This window comes from Akebia trifoliata, chromosome 14 (assembly GCF_017979445.1).
Source record: "Akebia trifoliata isolate Shusen 1 chromosome 14, ASM1797944v1, whole genome shotgun sequence".
NCBI lineage: Eukaryota > Viridiplantae > Streptophyta > Magnoliopsida > Ranunculales > Lardizabalaceae > Akebia > Akebia trifoliata.
Window position 1 is genome coordinate 32698381 of NC_141388.1, and position 10091 is coordinate 32708471.

Sequence of the window (10091 nt, forward strand, 5' to 3'; positions counted from 1 at the left end):
CACGATCCAGCAATCTTCCACGAACGCACTAACTTTCTGATACTCTCCACCCCTGGACGAAATTGTTTTCCTCCATTTTTTGGCCTGAAAAACTTTGCTACAAGAGCAAACTTAAATTTCTCCGAACCAGCCTTAACATCTTCATCCAAAAATGAAATTGAAGGTTCCCCAAGCCATAGCGATGGCTTCTTTTGAGATCTCGGAAAAGGATTATCCTTCGAAGGAGGATCCCCCTCTGTGTTCTCTCTAGATCTAGTCACAACTTCCTCAAAAGAGCGAGATCCTACTCTCAGAGGATTTTCGCTTTCCATCCACGAGCTTTTAATTTTACCTTGAAAAATAAATTTTCTTTCTCAGGTGAGAAAACCCTCTAAAAATAGGCGTATGCCGCTGACGAGCACACGGTATTCTTTATAAAAGGCGAAAGAATAGTTCGCTTTGTCCATCACTTAATCCCTCTATGCCCATTAGATTATACTCCAATGTTCATTGTATTTTGTTTTGATTCAGTCACGACTTTTTTCTTTCTTAATATATGGTCTACGTTGTTTCTTGTTTCAGTTGTGTCATCTAGAACAGCAACAAATGCTTGAAAATTTCTCGAGGATAAGCTAGGTGGATTTTCTCTGGTCATGACAGCTGTCCACCCGCTTAAAGTAAATGATTTCAACTTCTTGAAGATTCTTGTTCTAAGTGAGTTGTTGCCTTCTTTCTTCCTGCAACTCATCTATTTTTCTAAGATGATCTTCATTCTTTATTTTGTTCTTCTATTATTGTTCTAGGTGAAAAATCCTTATAATAATAATTATATATATTTTGCATCATAGGCAGTTCCAATGGAAATTATTGAGCAGATGTACTTCCAGGGATTAACTAGAGAAAGTGTGGCTAGCCATCATGTTTGGAAGTCAAGAATCTATGAAACATTTATGAACTTAAGTGCCCTTGGAGTTTGTTGTACAAGGATCCCAATTTCCATCCAAAATCTAAGCAATTTAACAAGGACACAGATATGTATTTTAATTTCCTTTTATGCTAAGTAAGCAAATGTTGTAATAAGTAGAAAAATATTGTACAGTGCTTATTAGGACATAACCCACTATGTGTAATTTTTACTATTTTTGCCAAGTAGAGGTTAAAAATAGAAAATTTTTTATTGGGTGTCATTGCTTGTGGGAATTTACATTTTGATTTAGATGAATGTTATGTTTTTTTAAGAGCAAAAGCACTAATGCATCACTTTCTCTTTTGATGATTCTTCAAGAAGCTTCCTTGAATTTATTGGGGCCGAATATGAGAACTTGGTTTCTGTTTTAGTACTTGTGTTCATGTGTTTTTGCAGCACTACTCTAAGATAACATTCCATTAGAGGCTTGAACGCCATCTTATTTGTAGTATTCTCAAAGAACAATATGGAAGTTTATATCAACATTCAAATACAGGCAAGTGGGGATCCCTTTTACTAATATTGGATTAAAGTCAAGAAATGATGTGTATTTCCTCGGCATATTTTTTTGTTTTGGTGAATGGTATTCACGAAGGCTTCTTTAGGAGCTTGAGGGGTCTTAGGCAAGGGGACCCTCTCATCTTTCCTATTTTTAATTGTAGTGGAGGCGTTAGACAGGATGTTAGGAAAGGCAAGGGAACCCTCTCATCTCATTTACAATTTGCACATGATGTTTTGATGTTTGTGGATGAGTTTAAGAAGCAGGTTGATTTTCTAGAGGTTTTTTTTTTTGTGTTGCTTTGGTCTTCTCGCTCACTTATTCAATATATTTTGTTATCTTACAAAAAAAATAAATAAATAAAAGAAAAAAAAAAAAAAAAAACAGAACATAATAGATATTGTTGAAACCGATTACATTATACAAGAAATACCTTAAAACAATTAGTTTTTCCATTATTTTTTATTTTTTTTGTAATAAAGGGTTGAAGGCTTCCTTAACTTTACAATATATATTGATAAGCTCCCTTACTTTTATACTTATTAAATAATACATAAATTTTGAAGTTTTGATTTAATATTTGTATTCTAGTCGAAAATATCCATCTAGTAGTTTATTACATGTAAAAGATTAATTTTAGTTTTTCTAATAATGTCGACTCATATCTTATTAAACAAAATGTAATTATGTAGGTGATTCTTTTAAAGGTAGAGTTGTGCGCTTGAAAGAAAAATGTTTTGCAATGATTCATAAAATATATTTCCGCATATTTTATGAGGAAAAAGAAATTTGCATGTAAAGAAGATGGATTGACATCACCACTTGAGATAATTTTAGTCTTATTTATTTTATAAGAAACGAATATCCAAAATTTTTGTGGTTCCAATTTCAGTTCTACTTATTTAACATTCAAAGTTAAGATGATTACGGTTGAAGATAACTTAGGAACCAAATTGGAACCGAACCCATTGGCACTCCGACAACCTATCCTCCTATGGTTTCCTCTAGCACACAACACTAGTAGTGGTATTCCCCAACACTTAATTTGAGTAAAGAAAAGTAAGTACATAATTAGTTAAACCAAATCTTTGTTCATGATTGAGATAGCTAGGATTCAAAAATGGGGATTTATTTTTCTAATTCTTCAATTCTTTTTTAATAAATTATTTTAAATCAAGTTAACAATTTATTAGCTTGTGCAAGATGAGATGACTCGAGAGACTTAACTCGATATCATAAGGGACCAGATGAGATGATATTCTTAATTTTAAAAGAAATAAGTTTGAAACATGATTTTAAAAATTGTATGAGACCTTGAGGACTCACCAGAGTCATCTCCTTATCATTCGTGAGCAAATTAGATACATTAAACGAGTTAATTTTTAAACATGTCAGAGGATCTCGGTTTTTTGTAAATCATTGTTAAAAACACTATTTTTTAATGATATAAAAATGTTTTTTCAAATGAAAATATCTGGCGAAACTTCATTTAGAAAAGGACAGGAAAAAACACTGAATACCCCATGATATCCTCCAGTTCTAAAATGCAAACAAAATCCCACCAAAATCTCCCATTTATAGTAAGTTGTTGCTAAACCCTAAGCCGAACTGAGATTTATTGTTTGAAAAGTTACGTGCTAAGTTGATGAACCAATGGCACGACACCATGTGTACTGAAAGTTACTAAAAATAAAGCACTTAGAATGCTCAAGAATTTTCTCAGTGACAAATCACTTTTGTCCATTGAATACACATGGTGCCATGCCATTGGTTCATCTTCTTAGCACATAACTTTCAGAACAACAAATATCAGTTCCCCTATCCCGACATGCTTCAGTTCTGAAATGGAAACCAAATCGTACAAAAGAGTTGGTGAAAATTTTGAAAAACTGAATCCCAAAACACCCTTAAGTTCTGAAATGGAAAGAAAACCCACCAAAATCACCCATTTATGGGAGTATAAGTTGCCACTTCTTTTAAATAAGGAGCTTTTGGGATTCACCAAACACCCTACCTTAACCCTACCACTCCATCTCACCCCAAAACCCTAAACCACTTCTTCTGTCTTGACTGTTAATTGATTTGTTTATCAGTAAATATTAAAATTTTTATTTTTTCCTTTCATTACTCGGGCGAGGATCAAGTGATTTTTCCGAGGTGAGACATAGGTTCACTGTCCTCAAAGTCTTTTAATGTGATTGAAATGCTCTTGACTGTTGTTATGTGTAATCGAAAGCTTGTTAGTTCATGTCTTTTGGTTCACTGTTATTTAATTTAATTCCTGCAATACCCATGAATCTTGAACCCTATTTGACCTATTGTCAAAATCTTATAACTATCAATGTGTCTTTCACTAACTTTTCTATTATTTTATGGAATAAATCTCTCTACTTAGATAATTCCTTTCCCCTTAATTACAGTTTCAATTTTTTTTGCTATCTTATTTACTTTTTCATTGTTGAAAGTTCTATCTTTATTGAATTTCGTGGTTGTTGGTCAATTGAAGAGTCTCCCAAAATGTTTGGGATAAAAGTTTTGAATATGATAGAGATTAATCGGATGAAATGCACTGCAACCATGAGGTCAATGGTTCGATCCCTGCTTATTAGCAAACTGAAGGTCAGCTGTTATATATATATATATATATATTGTATATAAAAATGGATTTGATTTGATCTGTTTGTTATTGCATTGGGTTTGAATCTAGGATTTTCTTACTTAGGGGGACTGGGTATGTATTGAAGGGTTTTTGCAGGATTTATTTGACAACATAATCTCTTTCTATTAGTGTGCCGAGGAAAAATTTAATCTCATTCTCTTGTACATTTTAAGCACTTAATTAATGCTTATGAAAGTTAAATTGATGGTATTTCAATTTGAGATATTTTGGTTTTTCTTTTTTAAAGAAATGTTTAGACTAGTTTATAATTATAGCAAAATATGCCCAATTCCTTGTTTTGAAGACATTAAAACACAATTATAGTAAGTTACCATTAATCAAATAAGGATAAATTTGTCTTTTCCATTTTATCATGGGCTTGACTTATGAATGTGCCTTGGAAGTTTATTCTAATACTTGGCTTGGAATCGATCTCCCTATTAGGACATCTCTAATATCTTTCATGGACTTAGTTCTATTGAATGTTGATCTTCTGTTAATTAATTAATTAATTCCTCTATGCCCTTTAGATGATCTTCATCTCCTGTTACATAATCCATTTATGCCCTTTATATGATCCCCTGGAATCCTTCATACATAGTTATTGTGCTTTGCTTTGATTCCATCGTTGACTTTTTTTTCTTGTTAATATGGCTTATCTTGTATCCCTTTCAGTTGTGTGTCCTAAAGCAGGAATGGATGCTCTAAAATTGCTCCAGTGTAGGGTAGGTGGATTTGATCTGGTCCTAACAGATGTTCACTTGCCCAAAATACAGTAAGGTCTGTAACCACACGGGAAATTCAAAACCATGGAAACATGTGTGGAGCAGATCATAAGCATTGGACAGACTTCATATAATCCTACTTTGCGAAATAAAGACTACCTGAAATCTAAGCAATTAACAAAGTAGGCACAAGTGTAAATCTAACGGTAAAGATTTTAATGTTTCTAAATCTCTATAATCCTATAAGATGTTCTTCCAAAATAATTTAAGAACGTTAAAGTAGAACTCAACACAAAAGCTAGATCATATATACCTGCTATTCCTACATGTCATAGATCCTGTCACATAGCTCTCATGTTGAATGTTTTAGTAATAGAAGATTTTTGGATATCTATGGCAAAATTTGAGGTACATCCAATCTCAAAATAATCAAATGTGGTAATCCATGTGGGCCCAACGACCCTTTTTAAGATTTGATATAATTAAAATTTAAAATTTTCCTTACTAACTTGGTAGGATTTGAAATCCTACTAAGGGTTGTTTTTTTGAATTTGATTACCACATTAGCAATCCAAGAACACAACCCTCTAAATTTCAATGAAAAACTCATATCCAAAAAAAAATTCAAATTTTTTTTTGTTGGACTTGATGCAAGGTTTTGAAAATGGATGGCTATAGAACTCCCATGGAACTCGTAAATTTAATTTAGAATGCAACAGTAAACAAAAATTTACATGACTTTTTTCAAAGTTCACAGAATTTTGTCCTCTACAACTATGTGGCATGTGATCATGTTATTAGATGCCACAAGGTGAGGTCAATGACCTTTAGTAAGAGTTAAAGATCTTACTAAGTTTATAAGGCTAGTTGGACTCTTAAAATTTCTGGGCAGCAGATATGTGGACAAAGGAGATTGTTTTTTTTTTTTTTTTTGCCACATGTCAAAGGGCTGGATTAGCGCAGTGAGCAAAATATTACTCACCACCAAAATCCGTCGATTTACTCTATATGACATGTCACATTTATGGGAGGAAGTTGCGGCCAAGCTCCTACATTTTTTGTTCTATATAAGGAACTTTTGGATCCAGCAAAACCCTAACCCTAACCCTACACCTTAAGTTATGCCAATCTTTTCTGAAATGTGAGGTTGAAACTCTGTCTATGTTATCTGTAGTATCTCGCCCATTTAAGTTCTCACTCCTCTAGGTACATAGGGACCTTTGGGTCCATGAATATATCCAACTTCATGAAAGGAACTTTAAAATAACTATTGAAGTATACTTCTAGCAAAGCAACACTTGATAAGAGATGTTGCATGGTTTCTTCATTATCTTGGCATTGAATATTTCTAGTTACCAGTTGGTCATTCCTTTTAGATCCTAATGCGTTTCATTTTTGTTCATAGCTTTGAAGGCCATTTATGATGCCCATCTCTCTACGTCCTACGAAACACCTCATCCAGAGCAAAGCTGATATAGAAAAGGAAAATGCTGGAATGACACAAATAGAGACACAAAGGTGACAAAAATGATGTGGTGGTGTGCACAAAACCATAGATGCTTTTTACTCGTATCTCGCAGAAAAGCATCCATGGTAATGTGCACGACACCACATTATTTTGTCACCTTTGCGTCTCCGTTTGTGTCATCCCAGCATGACTCTATAGAAAATAAAACTTCAAAATAGGATTCACTATAATACTTAATAATGATCATCTAAAATAAAATTGAACTTAAAATAATCCAAAAAATTGTTAAAAAAGAATTTATCAAAATTAAAGTGTATCTTACATGTATATTTAAGCCCATGATATGATCATTATTCACGCTCATAAACTTGCTCAATGACCTATAATTGTTGTCATTTGTTGTAATATTCATCATCATTTTTTTTAAAAATTAATTTAATGGTTATTTTGATTTATGTACAATTTCGGAGTTAATGCACCTCAAAAATTGAAGTGGGCATTTAGGTATTTGACCCATTAAACTATCAATCCATTCTTTTTTTTGTTTTTTTGTTAAGGAAGGTAACATTCTCATAAGAGGTGTGCATTTGTTATATTTTAAGAGGATTAAACCTAAGTAAAGCCTTGAATTACCGTTGAGAAAAGTTTTGCGAAGTTCATAAGTCAATGGGATGGCACCATATGTAATTCTCCCACAATTTTCTTTTTGTCCTAATAAGAAACAGTATTCAAGGATCCATTTTAAAATAGTTGATAAATTTAAAAACATAATGTCTGTTTCACCATCAATCTCATTTAATGCACATGGCGTCATGCCATTGGTTCATCATCTTAGCATATGGATTTTGAAAACAGAAAATCTTTGCTCTTGTTGTCACCTTCCAGTTCTTTTGGAAATCACATCATGACTACCACAACATAAATAGGAGAAGAAATTCTTCAAAGGAAACTAAAATTTTATAGATAGTCCTACAAATAAAAACCACATCTTTCACATTGAAATAGATTTCAGATTATATAATTTGACCCCACTTTATACTATGAATGTATGTAATTTAAAATTGTAAAACTCATTTCAAATGGTAAAAATTTAAAAGAGCAGTTCGAAAGTGACTTCCTACGATACTACACTCAACGTTGTACCGACATAGCAGTGTGCTGATAACCAAAGATTTTTTCCTTGTGATTTTAGGGAAAAAAATATATGGTTATGTGCATACTACTATGTCAACACAGTGTTGAGTGCAATGTCTTAGAATTTTCCATAATGGAAAGGATTTTAGTGTGATGTGCGGACATTGCACGTGCCCGGGGGGAGGGTCTCATATGCCATGGTTCCGGGGCCCTAGCTCATTTGGTCCTCCTAGTTGGACATAAGTTCAGATACACCCATTATCAAAAAGAAAAATTATATAATCCTATAATGGTTAACAATGGTCTTTTGAATTAAATTTGTACCCAAAATAATCTAACAACGTTAACAGACCTTGTCACATATATCTCACATTAAATGCTTTGGTAAAAGAAGAATTTTTGTATACCTATGGCAAGATTTGTGGTATTAGAGGCTGATTTTGACCCTCCTTTTTCAAAAGTAAAAGATTGAAACTCAAAATATATATTTTGATACATGAAAAATAGTTAATTTTTATGTTATTTAAAAGAATAGTGATAATTTGACTTAGCCACGTGGCATACTCAATGGACACCCCTGACGTGACTTGTTTAGGAACTAGAGATCTGCATGCCTCAGGATGCACAATTGCACTTCCTCATACAAAATATATCCCTAGACTTACAGATCTATGCTTCCTAAACAAGTCATGAAAGGGGTGTCGATTTAGTATGCCACGTGGGTAATGTAGAAATCTGATTTATTGGGTATTCTTGGATAAATATTACATTACATCAACGAGGATATTAGAAACTAACCTAATATAGATATACTAATTATCTATAAATCCTAATTTAGAATATCTTAATAGATATTACTAAATATTTAATTCTCAATCACCACCTTAACCTTCCTTTTATTATGAGATATATTGACAATGATACAATGTATTTCATGCATCATAATATGATGGCTTCCTTACATCCTAGCGCAATTGCATGGTCTTTTGAAGAAAGAGTATGCAATTGGTTTCTTTGAATGGATGCTCTCGATCTCATCAATTGATATGCCATTAGATCGCTCAAAATCTAATCGTACTTCTAGGTGGTCACCGTCTGTTTGTAAAGTCCATCACTGTCCTATCTAGCTCTTTTTTTGAGTCTGTCGGAGCTGGTGATTTACTAGACCAGATCTATCATGATCTCTCCTAAGAACATACACAGAAGGATTATGTGATTTAAATAAAATAACTCTCGTGGAAAGATTTTGGATAAGACCGTAAAAGAAGAATATTTTGATATAGAAGATTCGTAGAGATATAAAAGGAGGTGTGATTTTTATTGAAGAACTATAACAATAGTAAAGGGAAAAAAAAAAAGAATTTAGGTCTGGGGGATGACGTCACGATGGTAGTGAAGCCATTGCCGAATAGCGGCTTACCAAGATCGATGTCCTCAGTGGAGTTTGAGCTCTGGTACCTTCTAGAAATCTGATTTATTGAGTATTCTTGGATGATTATTGCATGAGTCCTATTAGGGTATTTATAGAGATTAAAACAGCCAAGATATTAAAAACTAACCTAATATAGATATACTAATTATTTATAATTCTTAATTTAGAATATCTTAATAGATTTTACTAAATATTTTTATTCTCAATCACCGCCTCAACTTTCTTTTTATTATAAGATACATTGACAATGAAGCAATGTATGTCATGCATCATAATATGATGCATCTCTTATAGGTAAGTCAGATTGTCACGACTCTATTTAAAATTCTCAAAGACTTTTACTTGTTTACTTTGTTGTAATATTCTTCATAATATTTTTTTTTTTTTGAATTAATATTATATTAATCATTTACATATATAGTCTCAAAATGGGGATTTACATCTATATAATGAACTTATGGGATCCACCTAAACCATAGCCTACATCTAACACCTTGAGTTTAACCTAACTTTCTTCAAAACCATTAAACTAGTATGTCTGTCATTCTTCCTCAAAGTTCCAACCTAGTTTGTCTTTGTTTGATTTCTTTGACTACTTAATCTCTTTTGACTCGTATGGTAAGGAAGAAATTATATATTTTTGCTTGTTCTATATTGGCAAATGCTAATTCTTTTTGTTGTTTTTGTAGGTCCATCCGGTTACATCTGGTTTCCCATTCTTGTCCCCTTGTTGAAAGGTGTGGGTAATTCTTTTGCTTTTCTCTACAATTGAAAAAAGAGGAGGGTGTAAATTGATTGATTGATTGATTCCATAGAAAAATTTGATCCAATTTGAATTACTAGCAAATATTAAGATGTGAAAGTTATAAAATTAATATGAATTGATTGTCAAGGGAAGGTAAGTATATACGACAAAGTCATTAAATGTTAAGCTGGAAGCTACTGCAGTATCTTACAAAACTACCAAGTTTTATGGTTTTTAAGGAACCCATACCATCCAAAAGTTTAACTCTACACTTTCAGTATTTTTATCTACCAGAATTTTTGGATCATACTCCTTGATTCAACCGTTATTTCACCGTACATTAAAATATAATAAATTGTTTGTGCGTGTGTGAGACAGAGAAAGAGAGGTATTGCATACTTTGTTTTGGATTGGAGTAGTTAAAGGTGGCGACGTTGCTATAATTTAATCAGATTGGTTCTTGCAGTTCTAATGCAAATGCCA

The 10091-nt window shown here is 32.6% G+C and overlaps 1 pseudogene; it reads right to left on the reverse strand.

Annotated features, from left to right (window-relative positions):
* Window positions 1–348: 348 nt before the first annotated feature.
* Window positions 349–451, reverse strand: LOC147386819 (U5 spliceosomal RNA; annotated as a pseudogene).
* Window positions 452–10091: the final 9640 nt, after the last annotated feature.